The sequence below is a fragment of the Arvicanthis niloticus genome, chromosome 27 (genome assembly GCF_011762505.2).
Source record: "Arvicanthis niloticus isolate mArvNil1 chromosome 27, mArvNil1.pat.X, whole genome shotgun sequence".
NCBI lineage: Eukaryota > Metazoa > Chordata > Mammalia > Rodentia > Muridae > Arvicanthis > Arvicanthis niloticus.
The window spans coordinates 9,537,747-9,545,787 of NC_133435.1; the positions used below are offsets into that span (position 1 = coordinate 9,537,747).

Here is an 8,041-nt window from a genome sequence, read left to right on the forward strand (position 1 = left end):
CTTTCAGATGGCCAGAATCCATTACCATCATGGCAAGGACCGTGGAATCAGGTAGGCATGATATTGGAGCAGTAACTGAGAACTCACATCTTGAGATGAAACCACAAGCAGAGGGAGAACTAACTGGCAATAGTGTGAGCTTCTGAAGCCTCAAATCCCACCCTTAGTGACACACCTGCTCCAATAAGGCCACACCTCCTAACCTTTTCCAAACTCTTCCATCTACTGGGGACCAGGCATATGAGGCCACTGGGGCATTCTCATTCTGACCACCATATGACATTTTCAAAGATAAATTAAAAATAATACTTAAAAATTAGTAAGATGGACTTCTCACCTCATACATGTGCACACATGTACACATGCATTCACACAAAGGGAGAGAATTGAATAGCAAAGGGTCAGAAACTATTAAAGAAAAATACCCAGTCACTCATGCCTAATTTTCATGATAATTCTAGCATAAATAATAGTCTCATTTCTATTATTATTTTAAAAGCAACAGCAATTAAAAAATACACAACAGAGACAAGTACCATGGAACTCTTAGCTGAGTGGTGACAGGGATAAAATTTCAGCCTGCAATGTCCTAGTTTTGGAATATCTCTCTCTCTCTCTCTCTCTCTCTCTCTCTCTCTCTCTCTCTCTCTCTCTCTCTCTTCCTCCCTCCCTCTCTCTCTCCCTTTCCCTCTCTCTCTCCCCCTCCCCCTTCCCCTCCTGCTCTCCCTCTCCCTCTTCCCTCTTCCATCTCTCCCCTTTCTTTTCCTCTCCTTTACCCCCTCTCCCTTCTCCTCCCCTCTCTCCTTTCCATCTTCCCTCTCTCCTCTCCCCTTTCATTTCCCCCCTTCTCTCTCTCCTCTCTCTACCTCCCTCCTTCCCTCTTCCTTTCCCTCTTCCTCTCCTTGTCTCTCTCCCTCTCCCTCTCTCTCTCCCTTTCCCTTTCCCTTTCCCTCCCTCCATCTCTCTCCCTTTCATCATGTTTTGAGATATGATCTCACGTGTAATCTTGGCTGGACTGAAATGTGTAGCTATCCTTCTGCCTCAGCTTCCCCAGTACTGAAATTACAGTTATGCAACAGCCAGCTAGAGCATGGCTCTTTCTACTTTGCAATTTCTGTAGTAACTGAATACTGTTTCTTGTTATAAAACAAGTTAATTTTATTCTTCTCTACCATCAAGTGTGATATAATGAATTTTAGGTTTAGCAATCTGTTCACAAAAGGCAATAACAATAATGTTTCTAAATCCAATGTTTCAATACTAATTACCTTATCTATACTTGTGCGTGATTTCACAGCACACATTCTAAAACTGAAATAATACAGAGTGGATGAGAACAGCCAATGCATAACCATGACACATAGACTCAGGAAATGTTCTGTTCTTTAAATCCTCAAAATTCATCAGAGTCAGCTTATACACAATATATGTACTTTACAAGTTATTTTTAATTCACTACATTTTATATACTTTTAAAATTTTTAAATGTAAATATATTTTGATCATATTCTTGCCTTCCCCCAAGTCCTTCCAGACCCTCTCCACCTCCCTACCCACCCAAATTTAAGTGCTTTCTCAAAAAAACAAAAACCCAATACAACAAGAAAACAAAAAGAAGGAAAAAAACTGTAACCAAATACAAGCACACAAAAAAATCTGGGGAGCCTATTACATGTTGGTCAACTACTCGTAAACATGAAGCCTGCCCTGGAGTGGTTGGTGTACCCAGTGACACTTGAATGGAGAAAATTAACTTTTCACTGTTTCAGCAAGTGTTCAGTTCAGAATGGGGGGAAAAGCATCTTCAACAAATGGTGCTGATCTAACAGAATGTCTACATGTAGAATACAGCAAATATAGATCCATATATATCACCCTGCACAAAACTCAAGTCCAAGTGGCCTCAACATAAAACTGGATACACTAAATCTATTAGAAGAGACAGTGGAAACAGCCTTGAATGCATTGGTACAGGAGACAATTTCCTGACTAGAACACCAATGGCTCAGGCTCTAAGATCAACAATTAATAAGTGGGACCTCATAAACCTGAAAAGCTTCTGTGAGGCAAAGGAAGCTGCCAATAGGATAAAACAGCAACCTACATACAGATTGGGAAAGGATCTTCACGGGTTCTATATCTGACATAGGGCTAATAACCAAAATTTATAAAGAACTCAAGAAGTTAGACTGCAACAAACATAAGCATAGACAGCCCAGTTATAAAATGGGCTATAGATTTAAACAGAATTCGCAACAGAGGAATCTCAAATGGCCGAGAAGCACTTGAAGAATACTGAACATTTTTAGTCGTCAGGGAAATGCAAATCAACCTTACATCAATGAGAATGGCTAAGATCGAACACTCAAGCAACAGCACGTGAGGGCAAGGATGTGAAGAAAGAGGACCACTCCTCCATTGCTGGTGGGACGGCAAGCTGGTACAATCACTCTGGAAATCAATCTGGTGGTTTCTCAGAACACTGGAAATAGTTCTACCTGAAGACCTGCCATACCACTCCTGGGCACTTACCCAAATGATGCTCTACCATACAACAAGGTGTAGCTACTTGTATTACAAATGCTAATTATGTTCCCTAAGAAGCCGTTTGCAAGAGAGTGTCTACAGGTAGCTTCTGGGTACCTGCTCCTAGTTGGTTCTGACTGATAAATAAAGATGCCAGCAGCCAATAGCTAGGGAGGACAGACAGAGGCAGAATTTGAGGATTTCTCAGGCCTGGGACCCAAAGGAGGAAGAAAGAAAGAGATGCCATGCCATCTCATGCCATGCCATGCAGGTCCACCATGTAAAGGGGTCAGGAAAGCATAGCCCAGAGGGGTGCTCAGTTGGGTCAGAAGTTGCCAAGATGAAACTCATAAATTAGAAAGTAGTAGCTCGGAATTAGGGGAGGAAGATAGGTTCTCGAAGCAGGGAGGTTAGGCAGCTGTCCAGTTATTGTGCTGCATAAGGCATATTAAAATATAAGGGTTGTGTGTATGTCTTTTATTCAAGAACATAGACAATTGAGGCAAAAAGTAACCCCACTCTGGGATTTATTAATACATTCTACAAGGACATGTGCTCTACTATGATGTTCATAGCAGCTTTATTCATGATAGCCAGAAACTGGAAACAACCCAGATGTCCCTCAACTAAAGAATAGATATAGAAAATGTGGTTCATTTATACAATAGAATACTATTCACCTACTAAAAATAAGGACATCATGAATTTTGCAGGCAAATGTATGGAACTAGAAAATATCATCCCAAGTGAGGTAACTCAGACCCAAAAGACATGCGTGGTATGTATTCACTGATAAGTGGATATTAGCCATAGAGTGCAAAATACCCATGATATACCCCACAGACCCAAAAATGTTAAAGAATAAAGACCCAAAAGAGAATGCTTGAATCACACTTAGAAGAGAAAACAAAATAGTCAAAAGAGGCAGAGGGAGGGGAGAAAAAATGTGTGGGAGAGGGGAAGGGAAGGGGAATGGGGGGGGGCAGGTCAGTTACAGGGAGAGACAGGAGAGAGACCCAGAGGGCCAGGAGTATGAATGGAAATCTGGAGGTTCCGGGGGTAGGGGGGCTGGAAAGAATCTCTAGGAAGTCCCAGAGGACTGAGGTTGGGGAAACTCCCAGGAGTCAATGCAGGTGACCTTAACCAAGATGCTTAACAGTAGGGACATGAAACGAGAAGAGGCCACCTCCCATAGTCAGGCAAGACCCCCAGTGGAGGGATACGGACACCAATCTACCCACAAAACCTTTGACCCAAAATGTGTCCTGTCTATAAGAAATGCAGGGACAAAGATGGAAGAGAGACTGAAGGAATGGCCAACCAATGACCAGCCCAACTTGAGACCTATCCCATGGGCAAGCACTAATTACTGACATTATTAATTATACTCTGTTATGCTTGCAGACAAGAGCATAACTGTCCTCTGAGAAGCTCTAACCAAGAGCAGACTGAAACAGTTGCAGATACCTACAACCAAACACTGGACATAGGTTGGAGACTCTTGTGGAAGAGTTGGGGGGAGGATAGAAGGCCCTGAAGGGAATGGGAATTCCACAGGGAGATCAACAGAGTCAACTAACCTGGATCCCATGGGAGATCTCAAAGACTGAGCTACCAAGAACATATACAGGCTAGAATGAGGCCCCAGGTACATATGTAGCAGACAGGCAGCTTAGTCTTCATGGCTGCCTTGTCTGGCCTCAGTGGGCGAGGATATTCCTAATCTGGCAGAGACTTGATGTGCCAGGGTGAGGAGATACACAGGAGAGCCCTATCCTCTCAGAGAAGAAGGGGAGGGGAGATAAGGAGAGGGATGGGGGGGAGGGTACCAGGAGTGGGAGCAGTGTTTGGGATGTAAATAAATAAATAAATAGATAATGTTTTTAAAAGACTAGTTCAGTTGTTAACTTTTACCCTATTGGCAAGGTTTTCATTCCTTCATTCCTTCATTCATTCATTTTTTAATGTATTTAGATAAAACAGAAACTATCACATCAAAATTGGACACGAAGAGCCAACAGAAGTAAAAGATTCCAAGACCAGGCATAAGAATCAGGAACTTACTTGCTTGCACACTCAAGAATCCCATAAAAACATAAAATTGGAATCCATAATATATATACAGAGAACCTGCTACAGACTGGTGCAGGCCCTGTGCTTCCTGTTCCAATCTTTGTGCGTTCCTAAACGTATGGAACTTATACTCATGCTGGCCTTATTTTCTTGGTGTCCTCCATCTCTCTGGCTCTTACATTCTTTCCACCTTCTCCTCCATGGGTTCTGTGAGCTCTGAGAGGAGGGATTTGATGGAGACATCGGCAAGGAATCTCAGTCTCTGTGTGATGTCTGTCTGTGAGTCTCTGTGTTTGTTTCCAGCTGCTGCAAGAGGAGGTTTCTCTAACGATGGGTGAACAAGGCACTAACGAGTGAGTATAGCAGAATATTACTAGGAGTCATTTTACACTACAGTTTTTCCTTTTTTGGACCACTAGTATTTGGTCTTGCTCTAGGTTCCTAGGCTATCTAGTCTTAGGTTGTTGGTCACCCAAGCAGTGTCAGGTATGGGGTTCATGAGTGGGCCTTAAGTCAAATCAGCTATTGACTGGTTAATCTCACGAGCTTTATGTCACCATTGCACTAACACTAACGTATCTTATAGGAAGGACACTACTATAAATCAATGGGTTTGTGGCTGTCTCGGTGCTTATGTTTTCTTTTGAGAGAGTACAGAGTATGTTCCTATGCCAAAGATGCTGGAATATGTGTAGGTAAATATGTGTATGCAAAGATGCTGGCTCTGTGTAGGTAGAGTCTCAACATCTCTATTACACAGATAGTTGTGTATATGGCTTCTGTTTCTATCAGATGCTAGATGAAGCCTCTCTGATAATTGAGCTAGGCACCAATCTGCGAGTATAGCAGAATATAGCATTAGGAATTATTTTCTATCCTAGGTCTCTGAACTATCCACTCTCTGGGTCCTGGCCCTCTAAGAAGTGTCAGAAGTGGGCTCCCTCTCATGACATGGGTCTCAAGCTGGACCAGTAATTAGTTGGCCACTCCCACACGTTCTGCACCAGTTACACCAGCATATCTTGTAGGCAGGACAAATTGTAGGTCAAAGGTTTTCTGGCTGGGTTGTTGTCCCAATCCCTTCACTGGAAGTCTTGCCTAATTACAGAAAATGGCTAGTTCAGTCTCCATGTCTGCCATTGCTAGGAGTCTTAGCTAGGGTCACCCTCATAGAAATTCCTGGGAGTTTACACTGCACTAGGTTTTTAACTTGTCCCAGAGATACCCCCTAGTTCCCATTGTCTTTCCCAGTACTCTCTCTCTCCCCTCCTGCTCCCTCTTGTTCCTGTAGTATTACAGGTTTTTTATCCATTCATCTATTGAATAACACCTAGTTGCTTCTGGTTTCTGGCTATGATGAATAGAACAGTGGAGAACATGTTTGAGCAAGTATCTCTGGTAGTATCAGGTGTCCTTTGGGTATATGCTTGAAGATGAATTTCCATCTTCCTGGGAAACCTCCATCGTGAATTCTATAATTGATATACAAGTTTTCACTCCCACCAACAATCCTTATCAGTGTGAGATGTCATTCGTTTTGTTGATTTCAGCCATTCTGACAGATGGAAGATGAAATCTCAAAGTAGTATTGATTTCCACTTCCTTGATGACTAAGGATGTTGAACATTTGAGTTTCCTCTCTTGAGAATTTTCTGTTTAGATATGTACTCCATTTTTAATTGAGTTATTTGTTTTTTAATGTTTGTTTTTGTTTGCTGGTATTTAGTTTCTTAAGTTCTTAATGCTTTACTATCTTAATCCTATAAATCCATGAGCATGCGAGAGCTTTCCGTCTTCTAGTATCTTCTTCAATTTCTTTCTTCAATGATTTGAAGGTTTCTATCATACAAGTCTTCTACATACTTGGTTAGAGACATTCCAAGTTATTTTATATCATTTGAGGCAACTGTGAAAGGTGTTGTTTTCCTGATTTTTTTCCCTCAGTCCATGTGTCATTTGTATATTGGAGGGTTACTGATTTTTTTTGTGAGTTAATTTTGTATGCCGATATATTGCTGAAGTGTTTATCAGCTATATAAAGTTCCCCAGTGGAAATTTCAGGGTTACTTATGTATACTCTCGTATCATCTGCAAATCAAGATACTGCCACCTTTTCCTTTTCAATTTATTTCCCCTGGCTCTCCTTCATACTGCTCTGGCTAAGACTTCAAGTACTATATACATTGAATAGATATGAAGAGAGTGAACATCCTTTTATTGTTTCCTGATTTTAGTAGAATTGTTTTTGAGTTTCTATCTATTTAAGTTGATATTAGTTATAGACTTTCTGTAAATTGTCTTTATTACATTGAGGTATGTCTCTTGTATCCCAGATCTCTTAGAATTTTTTATCATGAAAGGATGTTGAATTTTGCCAAAGTCCCTTTCTGCATCTAATGAGATGACTATGTGTGTTGAAGGGGTGCTTTCAGTTTGTTTATATTATGGATTACATTTATTTATTTTTTTAATAATGAACCACACTTGCTTCTCTGGGATGAAGCCTATTTGATCATGGTGGGTGATCTTTTTAATGTGTTTCTGGATTAGATTTGCAAGTATTTTATTATATTTTTTGCATCTATGTTCATAAGGGAAATAGTTCTGTAGTCCCCTTTCTTTTTAGGGTCTTTATATGGTGAGTTAGAGGGTAATTATAACTTCATAAAAATAATTGGTCAATTTCCCTTCTATTTCTATTTTGTGGTATAATTTGAGGCATACTGACATTAACTCTTCTTTGAAAGTCCTCTAGAATTCTCCACTAAAACCATCTGGCCCCGAGGGTTTTGTTTGTTTGTTTGTTTGTTTAGTTTATTGGTTTGGTTTGGTTTGGTTTGGTTTGGTTTGGTTTGGTTTGGTTTGGTTTGGTTTGGTTTGGTTTGGTTTGGTTTGGTGGGGAGAGTTTTAACCAATTCTATTTCACTAAAAGTTATGAATCTATTTAGATAGATTATCCATTCTTGATTTAATTTTGATAAGTGGTATATATATCAAAATAATTACCTATTTCTTTTGTGTGTTTCAATTTGGTAGAGTACAGGTTTTTAAAGTATGTCCATTTAATTCTCTAGATTTCTCAGTATCTCTTGTTATATCCCCTTTGTTGCTAATATTTTTAAGTTTTTATATTCTTTACCTTTTAGGTAATTTGGATAAGGGGTTATATATAATCCTACTGATTTTTTCTTAAACAACCAACCTTTTGTTTTATTGACTCTTAGTATTGTTTTGGTTTTTGTTTTCTTTTGTTTCTCTTTTAATGATTTTAGTTCTAAGTTTGATGATTTTTTGCTGTCTGTCCTTTTGGGTGTAATTTCTTTTTTTTCTTCTAGTGTGTTCAGGTGTACTGTTAAGTTGATAGTATGAGATGTCTTCGATTTTTTTATGTACACACTCAGTGCTATGAACTTGCCTCATAGAACTGTGTTCATTTTGTTTC

General features: G+C 39.9%; 1 non-coding gene across 1 annotated transcript; it reads left to right on the forward strand.

Moving 5' to 3' along the window:
- Nucleotides 1-1,285: 1,285 nt before the first annotated feature.
- On the forward strand, nt 1,286-1,388 carry LOC143439882 (U6 spliceosomal RNA). Its single transcript, XR_013107888.1, has one exon. It is a non-coding gene; the product is annotated as a U6 spliceosomal RNA (small nuclear RNA).
- The last annotated feature ends 6,653 nt before the right edge of the window (nt 1,389-8,041 follow it).